Source organism: Orycteropus afer, unplaced genomic scaffold (genome assembly GCF_000298275.1).
Source record: "Orycteropus afer afer isolate SDZICR_OR568_19922 unplaced genomic scaffold, OryAfe1.0 scaffold00200, whole genome shotgun sequence".
Taxonomy (NCBI): domain Eukaryota; kingdom Metazoa; phylum Chordata; class Mammalia; order Tubulidentata; family Orycteropodidae; genus Orycteropus; species Orycteropus afer.
In genome coordinates, this window is record NW_006921787.1 from 3,068,106 (window position 1) to 3,077,153 (window position 9,048).

The window sequence follows — 9,048 nt, forward strand, 5'->3', positions numbered from 1 at the left end:
TATAAAATATAAGATGTAAATGGGCCTAGTGCATTTTTGATTATAAACATGTTAGTTGTATCATGTCAGGTACAAGTTGTTGTTGTTGTTGTTGTTGTTGTCGTTAGGTGATATTGAGTCAGCTCTGACTCATAGCAACCCTACATAAAACAGAATGAAACACTACTCAGTCATGCACTATCCTCCAATGTTTGCTATATTGGAGCCCAAAGCTGAAATCACTGTATCAATTCATGTCATTGAGGGTCTTCCTCTTTTTCACTGACCCTTCACTTTACCAAGAATGGTATCGTTGTCAAGGGAATGATCCCTTCTGATGACATGACCAAAGTAGGTTAGATGAAGTCTGGCCACTCTCACTTCCAAGAAGCATTCTGACTGCACTTCCTCCAGGACACTTATGTTCATTCTTCTGGTAGTCCATGGCATTTCAGTATTCTCCACCAACACCACAAATCAAAAGCATCAACTCTTCTTATGTCTTCTTTATTCACTATTCAGCTTTCACATTCCTGGGAGGCTACTGAAAATAACATGGCTTGGGTTAGGTGCACCTCAGTCTTCAAAGAGACATCTTTACTCTTCAGTACTTTAAAGAGGTCTTTGCATTATATTTAAACATCTGATTTCTTGACTGCTGCTTCCATGGGTGTTGATTGTGGATCCAGATAAAGTGAAATATTTGACAACTTAAATCTTTTCTCTATTTTTCATGATGTTGCTTATTGGTCTAGTTGAGAGGATTTTCATTTTGTTTATATTGAGGTGTAATCTTCATCAACAAGTGCTTCAAGTCATCTTCACTTTCAGCAAGCAATGTTATGTTGTCTGCATATCATTAACAGGTTGTTAATGATATTTCCCCCATATATTGATGCAATGTTCTCCTTCATATAGTCCAGCTTCATGAATTATTTGTTATAATAAGGTGAAAAGACACAACTCTGATGCACAGCCTTCCTAATTTTAAACCATGCAATATCCTAATTTTAAACCATGCAAAATTTGTTTGAACAACAGCCTCTTGGTCTATGGACAGGTTCCTCATAAGTACAACTAAGTGTTCTGGAATTCCCATCCTTCTCAATGTTGTCCATAATTTGTTATAATCCACATGGTCAAATGTTTTTTATAGTCAATAAAACACAAGACAATATCTTTCTGGTGTTCTTTGTTTAAAAAAAGCCAAGATGCATCTGATATCAGCAATGACCTCCCTCATTCCACATCCTTTTCTGAATCTACCTTGCATTTCTGGAAGTTCTTTGTCAATATACTACAGTAGCCATTTTTAAAATATCTTCAACACAATTTTACTTGTGTGTAATATTAATGATATTGTTTGACAATTTTCACATTGTGTTGGATCACTTTCCTTTGGAATGGGTAAAAATATGGATCTTCTCCAATCAGTTGGCCAGGTAACTGTCTTCCAAATTTCATGGTGTAGAAGAGTAAGTGCCTTCAGTGCAACATCCTTTTGTTGAAACATCTCAGTGAGTATTCTGTCAATTCTTGGGACCTTGTTCTTCTCCATCCAATTCCTTCAGTGCAGCTTCAACTTCTTCCTTTAATACCATTGGTTCTTGATTATATGCCACTTCCTGAAATGGATGAACATTGACCAATTCTTTTTTTTGTACAGTGACTCTGTTTATTTCTTCCATCTTCTTTTCATGCTTCCTGCATTATTCAATATTTTGCCCATAGAATCTTTCAATATTGCAACTCCAGGCTTGGATTTTTTCTTCACTTCTTTCAGCTTGAGAAATGCCAATTTTGTTCTTCCCTTTTGTTTTTCAAATTCCAGTTCTTTGCATATTTCATCATAATAATTGACTTTGTCTTCTTGAGCTGCTCTTTGAAATCTTCTGTTCAGCTCTTTTATCTTGTCCTTTCTTCCATTAGCTTTAGCTACTGTCTGTTCAAGAGCAAGTTTCAGTATCTGCTGACATGTATTTTGGGCTTTTCTTCCTTTCCTGTCTTTTTAGTCACTATTTGCTTTCTTCATGTATGGTGGTCTTGATATCATCTTACAATTCATCTGGTTTTTGGTCATTGGTGTTCAATGCTTCAAATCCATTCTTCCCATGGTCTCTAAAGTCAGGTGGGATATAATCAAGGTCATTGGACTTATTAAAATTGTCTTCAGCTTCAACTTCAATTTGCATACGAGCAAGTGATGGTCTATTGCACAGTCAGCTCCTGGCCTAGTTCTGGCTGAAGACATTGAGCTTCTCCATTGTATTTTCCACAGATGTAGTTCATTTGATTTCTGTGTATTCTATCCTGTGAGTTCCACATGTATAGCTGCCTTTTATGTTGTTGTAAAAATGTATTTGCAATGAATAAGTCATTGGTTTTGCAAAATTCTCTCATGCATTCTCTGGCCTCATGTCTATTGCCAAGGCCATATTTTGCAACTACCAGTGATTCTTCTTTGTTTCCAACTTTCACATTCCAATCACCAGCAGTAATCAATACACCTTGATTTCAGCTCACTAATACCTGGGATATTGATAAATTTCAGATTGCAGAAGTTGGTAAAAAATCGTCAATTTTCTCATCTTTGGCTATAGTAGTTGGTGCATAAATTTGAATAACAACAGTATTAACTGGTCTTTGTAAGCATATGAATATTATCCTATTTTAGGATAAGATAGCATTGAATTTCAGGACATATATTGAAACATTCTTTGTAATGATGAATGTGATGCAATCTCTCTTCACTTTTTCATTCCCAGAATAATAGATCATAAGATTTTCTGATTCAAAATGGCCCAAACCAGTCAATTTCAGCTCACTAATACCTAGGATATTGATCTTTATGGGTTCCAATACATTTTTGACAACTTCCAATTTTCCTATATTCATTCTTTGTACTTTCCACATTCTGATTATTAATGGATTTTTGCAACTGTTTCTTCTCATTTTGCATTAAGCCCCATCATCAGATGAAGATCTCAAAAGGTTTACTCCATCCACATCATTAAGATCAACTCTACTTTGAGGAGGCAGCTCTTCCCCAGTCATATTTTGAGTGCCTTCTGACCTGAGGGACTCATCTTCCAGCACTATATTAGACAATGTTTCATATTTATTCATCAAGTTTTCCAGTAATATATCAAACAACATTTCACTGCTAATCATAGGGTTGTCACTGACCAATTCTTTGAGAAGTGGATGTCCCATTCCTTCTTCTGAGTCTGCCTTAATCTGGAAGTTCCACTGAAACTTACCCACAATGAGTGATCTTGCTGGTATTTTGAAATACTGATGGCATAGCCTCCAGCCTCACAGCAAAACAGAAGTCACCATTGTATGACAAATTGATGGACAAGTGGTGATTGTACTTGTCTTTATTAAGAGATTATATATGCTTTAAGTAGTTGTATAAAGGTGCTAAGTTGACAGAAGAGGTGAACCGTGAGTTTTACTGTTATTTGTCAACTTGGCTAGGCTGTGATTGGTAATATTGTGAGTTGTCCTCCATTAGTGATCTAATTATCTCCACTTTTGTGATATTATGTAATTATCTTCCTTTTAATGTATTGTAATTCCAATCTCTGTATATTACTGAGGCAGGATTAGTTTGGGTACTAGTAGCATAATGCCTAAGGCACTTGACTGTTAACCAGAAGGCTGGCAGTTCAAACCTACCAGCCACTCCTCAGAAGGAAGTTTGGGCAATCTACTTCCGTAGTGATACTGCCTCGGCAACCCAAGGAGGGGTCACTATGAGTCGGGTCCAACTAGACAGCACATAACAACAACATATTTTGTGTTGTACCTTACAAATAGGTGTGACTCATGCCCCACTCTTACTCAAGTCCCACACTTATTCATGTCATCCCATTACTCTGATGTAAGGGAAGTATCCTGGGGCTGTGACCTGCATCCATTATGACAAGGCTCTTCGCTGCAATTACTTCATTAAGTTTGTCATCATCTGACTTCTAGTTCTTGAGACTTGAGCTAATGGCCTCCTCTGTGGCCTGCAGATTCTTGTATTAGCCAGCACTGTGAGCAAGTAGCCTATTGTCTGACCTATCATCAGTCCCTGCAACTATATGAGTAAGAAGAAGCCTCCCATCTGATATTGATCCCATGGATTTGGGAAATGCCAGTTTCCATAATTGTGTTAGCCATTTCCTTGAGATAAATCACTCATTCTAGAGAACCCATCCTAAAACAATATTGGCAATAGTAAATAGAACTTGATAGTTAATTTTGAGATAACTGTATGTACTTCCACTTCAGAATTGTACCTTGTTTGTAACAATGCTTTATAAAAATATATGTGTATATTTGTTCCAAGATTATTGCTTTTTGTTTTTCATAAAACATCTATTATGAATTATATAACTTGGCCTGCTTTACATAAAGAATGTTCAAAAACATCAATATTTTCAACTTGTGCAACATCTTTCTATGCTGTACTTTATGCCTTCAATTTTGTGCATATGCACTACCTTTTTAAACTGAACCATTGTTTTCCAAAAATTCATGCTAACTACAAAAGCATTTTGTTTTTCTGACATCCCTGGAAAATTACATTGAAGATTTACACTTGAAACATCAACTTAAATATGTCAATCATTTGTTTTAAGCATTATTATACATTTTTTTTTTTTATCTTTTTGGGTATATGGAACTTCATTAACTTTATCTCTGGTGATTCTATTATCTCATGGACATCAAATAACTTTTTTGCAAATAGCTGAGGTCTTACTGAGGCACTTAGGACTATTTGCCTATGCCTTAAATGATTCCAGACAACAGATTTCTCATTTCTTTGTTGGGTAATTTACCTATCTCATTTCTTACAGTTGGATTGTTATTTCTTGCTGCTATCACAGCCCTCCTGGCTGCAAATCTGCGCTGAGCTGGGAAATGAAGTCAGCAAGCATATTTCCATTGCATAAAATAAAAATAAAAAGACATAAGGTGAAAGAATGTAGGTCTCATTATAAGTAAAATGTATGAGATCTATTACTTAGTGCTATATGAAGAAAATTATGTGGTTAAATCATGGTTTAATTTTGGTGCTAAAACTTGTAAATAAGCTTTCAAAATCTATCATACAATCAATTTATTCCTGTGAGAAGACATTTAACTGTCTTTTTAAATAGCTTAACATTCATGCAAAAATTTTTAAATTTCAAAATCAAACTATGTTTTATACATGCATAGATATATATTGCAAACATATAAAATGATGGATGGGAAAGACAAACTCCATCTTCCTGATAATAGCCATTCTAAATTGAGCAAAAAGACTGGTCTTCAAAAGTATCTGTAAGATTTTATTTCTGAAAATAAAATAAATAAGCAAAAATATGTATAGACATATCTAAACAAAAATGCATAAACTATCCAATTCTTAGGGACAGAACACATTTCTTTGCCAACTTCATCATTTTTATAATTTTTTTTTGTTTTCATTTTTATTATTCAAAACATATGTAAATATACGTAGATGTAATAGTGAAATACTTATAAAAACATAATAATAATAATGATAATAATAATAATCACTGTATTCTCCCATCCTTCCTCACCCCTAATTTCAGAAGAAATCCATTTCAACTATGTGTTCCTTTGTTACATATATATCTATATTTCTGAGCTCTGGTAGCATAGTGACTAAGATACTTGCCTGCTAACCAGACGGCTGGCGGTTCAAACCCCCCAGCCACTCCTCGGAAGGAAGGTTGGGCAATCCTACTTCCATAGTGATATTGCCTCCGAAATCCAAGGAGGGGTCGCTATGAGTCGGGGCCGACTCGACGGCACATAACAACAACAACAACAAAAAATACGAATAAACTGTGATTAATTTTTTTAGGTGTACATACTGTCAATCGACTTCCTAATATTAAAGATAAGAATTAAACTTTCTTGCACCCTTCATCCACAACCACATATATATTAATACAGAAGCATACATTTTCTTTAATCCCATCCAAACCAATTCAGCATTTTTCCTATTAAAAAAATTGCTGTCACCACGTTCCAACTCATGAGGTTTTTGGGCAGTACAAAAGTTTAAATGCTGGTCTGCTGACAAAAAGCTTGGTGATTTGCGTTGACCCAGAGGAACCTGGAACAGAGACCTGGTGATCTATTTCTAAAAAATCAGTCATTGAAAATCTAGGGAGCACAGTTGTACACTGACCCACATGGGATCACCATTTTTACTATTATGTTCTACATAAATATTCACAGTTGAATCATGAATCATGTAATATGCTATAATTAATTCAGTTATTTTATACATTTTGTTGTATGATTAGTAAATACTATATATTTTGGGCAAATATCATGCCCATGTAAATAACTGGAACACTCATATAATGGGTGCAATGAAGAAATTATGCAAACAAATTTTGGCATAGCACAACAAAGCACATGTCTTGTGAAATTTCCAGAAGTGAATTACAGCCACATTCACCTTCATTCAATAGTCCAAAAATGTTAGTTTTGATCATATTTTTATAAGAAAGGTATAAGACAAAGCCAAGAAGTCATGGGTCAAGTTTGATAGTATCCTAGCAATCAGAAAAAAAAAAAAAAAAAATCATTTGAAACTGTGTGCATGCTCCAGATCAGTTTGTAGATGAGTCAGAGAGCAGTGGAGTTCCTTGCACCCAATCTGTGCCAAGGTACACTGTGCTAGAGACAGGTAGAGGGTTGGACAGAAGGCTGCATGCAGGATTGTTTCATTTGAGTGAGGAATGCAAAACTGCTCTGAGCCCTCAGATCTCCCACCTGCACAATGATATCTATATGACTGAGAGATTCAAATGGCCTGAGAGAGTGGTGGCTAGCCAGCTTGATGGCAGTGCAGAATGCATAGATGCTGCATACTGGGTCTCAGCAGCCTGAGTGGTTTTTCTGGCCTGGGGTGCACAGACCCTTGCACTTCCTGGGCTGTGGCCAGCCATGCATGTGAGTTCTATTTTGGGGAAAAAAAAAAAAAAAAAAAAAGTTTTGTTCTTTATTAAATAAATCAGTATGCAGTGAAAGGAAGTGATCCTGCTGGGAGACAGACTGCTTTAGAAAGTTGACAATAGGATAGTGAGAGTCTGCTGTTGGGACCCAAACCCTCTTGTCAACAGGCAGCAAGATAGGGATTTAACATTAAATGCACTGAACATAAGATAGATAAATAAATGAAATTGAAATTGAAGTCCAAATTGGTAGAGTGCAATTATGCAAACACACACATTCTGCACCATGTGCAAAAATGCATATGTGTGTTATTTGCATAACAATTTGGTAATCCCTCCTCCCTTTATATGTGTGTGTGTGTGTGTGTGTGTGTGTGTTTCTCTCTGTCTATGTAACTATCATTTACTCATTCCTTATCAACTTGTTTGAAAAGGGACACTCCTTGTTTATTTGTTTTCAAATAATTGGGTTTTCTCCCAGTTTAATCTCTGGAAAATACTACATATTTCCTGGAATCTTTAAAAATTCCATTGCACTTTCTTTTTTGACCAGTTGTTCTCTAGGTTTGGTGAACTTTTGTAATCTTTAATTTTCCTTTTATCAACATCTTTGAGTTTCTGCAGCAATCCTGCCATGTATTTCTTAGGTTCTACAACCTTTTAGTTACTCTTTCTGGCTTATGGCTACATTTTGGAGAAAAATACTCTCCAATAATTTCTCTGAAGGAGATATATGGGAGATGCATTTTGCAGGAATGAATATTTGACTGGTAAGTTATCCTGACATAAAACTTGTATACACATCTTTCTTCACTATTATTTGTTTAATTGCATGTTTTTACACATGGTCTCTTTAACAGCAATGATATAGGGAAAGAAGATGGCATCTTACCTATAGCCCACACTTTTGTCACCTATAGCAACTTAATGTCTGAAAAACTAAGTGCAGGAGTTTGAAGAAGAGATTCTGGGGCTATCAATGGCTCATTAAGTTGGAGAAGACCAGACTTAGTGGAGAAGAATAAAAAAAAAAAAAGAGAGAGGCAGGGTAAACTGCTGAGAAGAATATAAATAAATGTACCTGCCCTGCAGCGTACGACCTGGCAAGATGGAGCAATGGAAAATTCCCTGGGCAGTGAAAAAGGAGCACCAGGAGGCCAGCAAAATCTCCAGAGCATTGGTCTGCCCACAGCAGCAGATTCTATTGGTAACCCTTGGGACCTGTGCTGAGTGAGTGGGCAGCATTTATGAGTAGAGCAGTGGCCCCTCTAGGTCAGCTCACCACTGACTTGGGAGCAAAGAGGGAAGCACACCTCAGTTGGGTGGGCCCGAGGACAAACTCATGGTGAGGGGCTGGGGTTCAGCTCTTTCAGGACCGTTTTTGGCATGGAGTCCAAAGTATGGGTGTGTTGTGGCTATCTGACCCAGGTGGAAAGTACCAATCCCCCTAACTATTGGGGTCTTTGCTGATTTTGAACCACAGGCCTGCAAGTGACAATATAACTTCATCATTAAAACTGAGCTAAGCCACAGAAATGCAGGAAAGAGAGAAGTGCTACTGGTGCTTTGGAGCTTTTTTTTTTCTATTCTTCCTCCTTTCCCCACCTCTTCCCTACCTCACTCAATAGAAGAACCACATTAACCCACCACAACACCTGCTTGTTCCAACCTTAAATCCCTTTCATGACAAACAGAGACCTGCATCCACATTCCACACAGTGATCCCATCATCACAAAGAAAACTGCAGAGAAAGCCAGCACACCTGAATTAACAACCAAATAAATAAAATATAGGTTCCGGCAAGATGGCGGACTAGGCAGAAGGACTGCACAGACCCTCTTCAACAAAGACAAGGGAAACCAATTGGCACAGACACAGAAGATAATCTTAGACCCCTAAGCCTTGAAGGGAAGGATACAGAAGTAGACTAAACCCCAACTAGCAGAAGAATTTGTGTGAAAATACCAAAAAAGGAGACATACAGAGCTGCAGTCTGGCAGGGTCCTGAACGCCCCTGACGGCACCAATGGCTTGGACATTCCCGAGTGGTGGTAGGACCTAAAAATTATCCTAAGAACCACCCTGCTAGCCAGG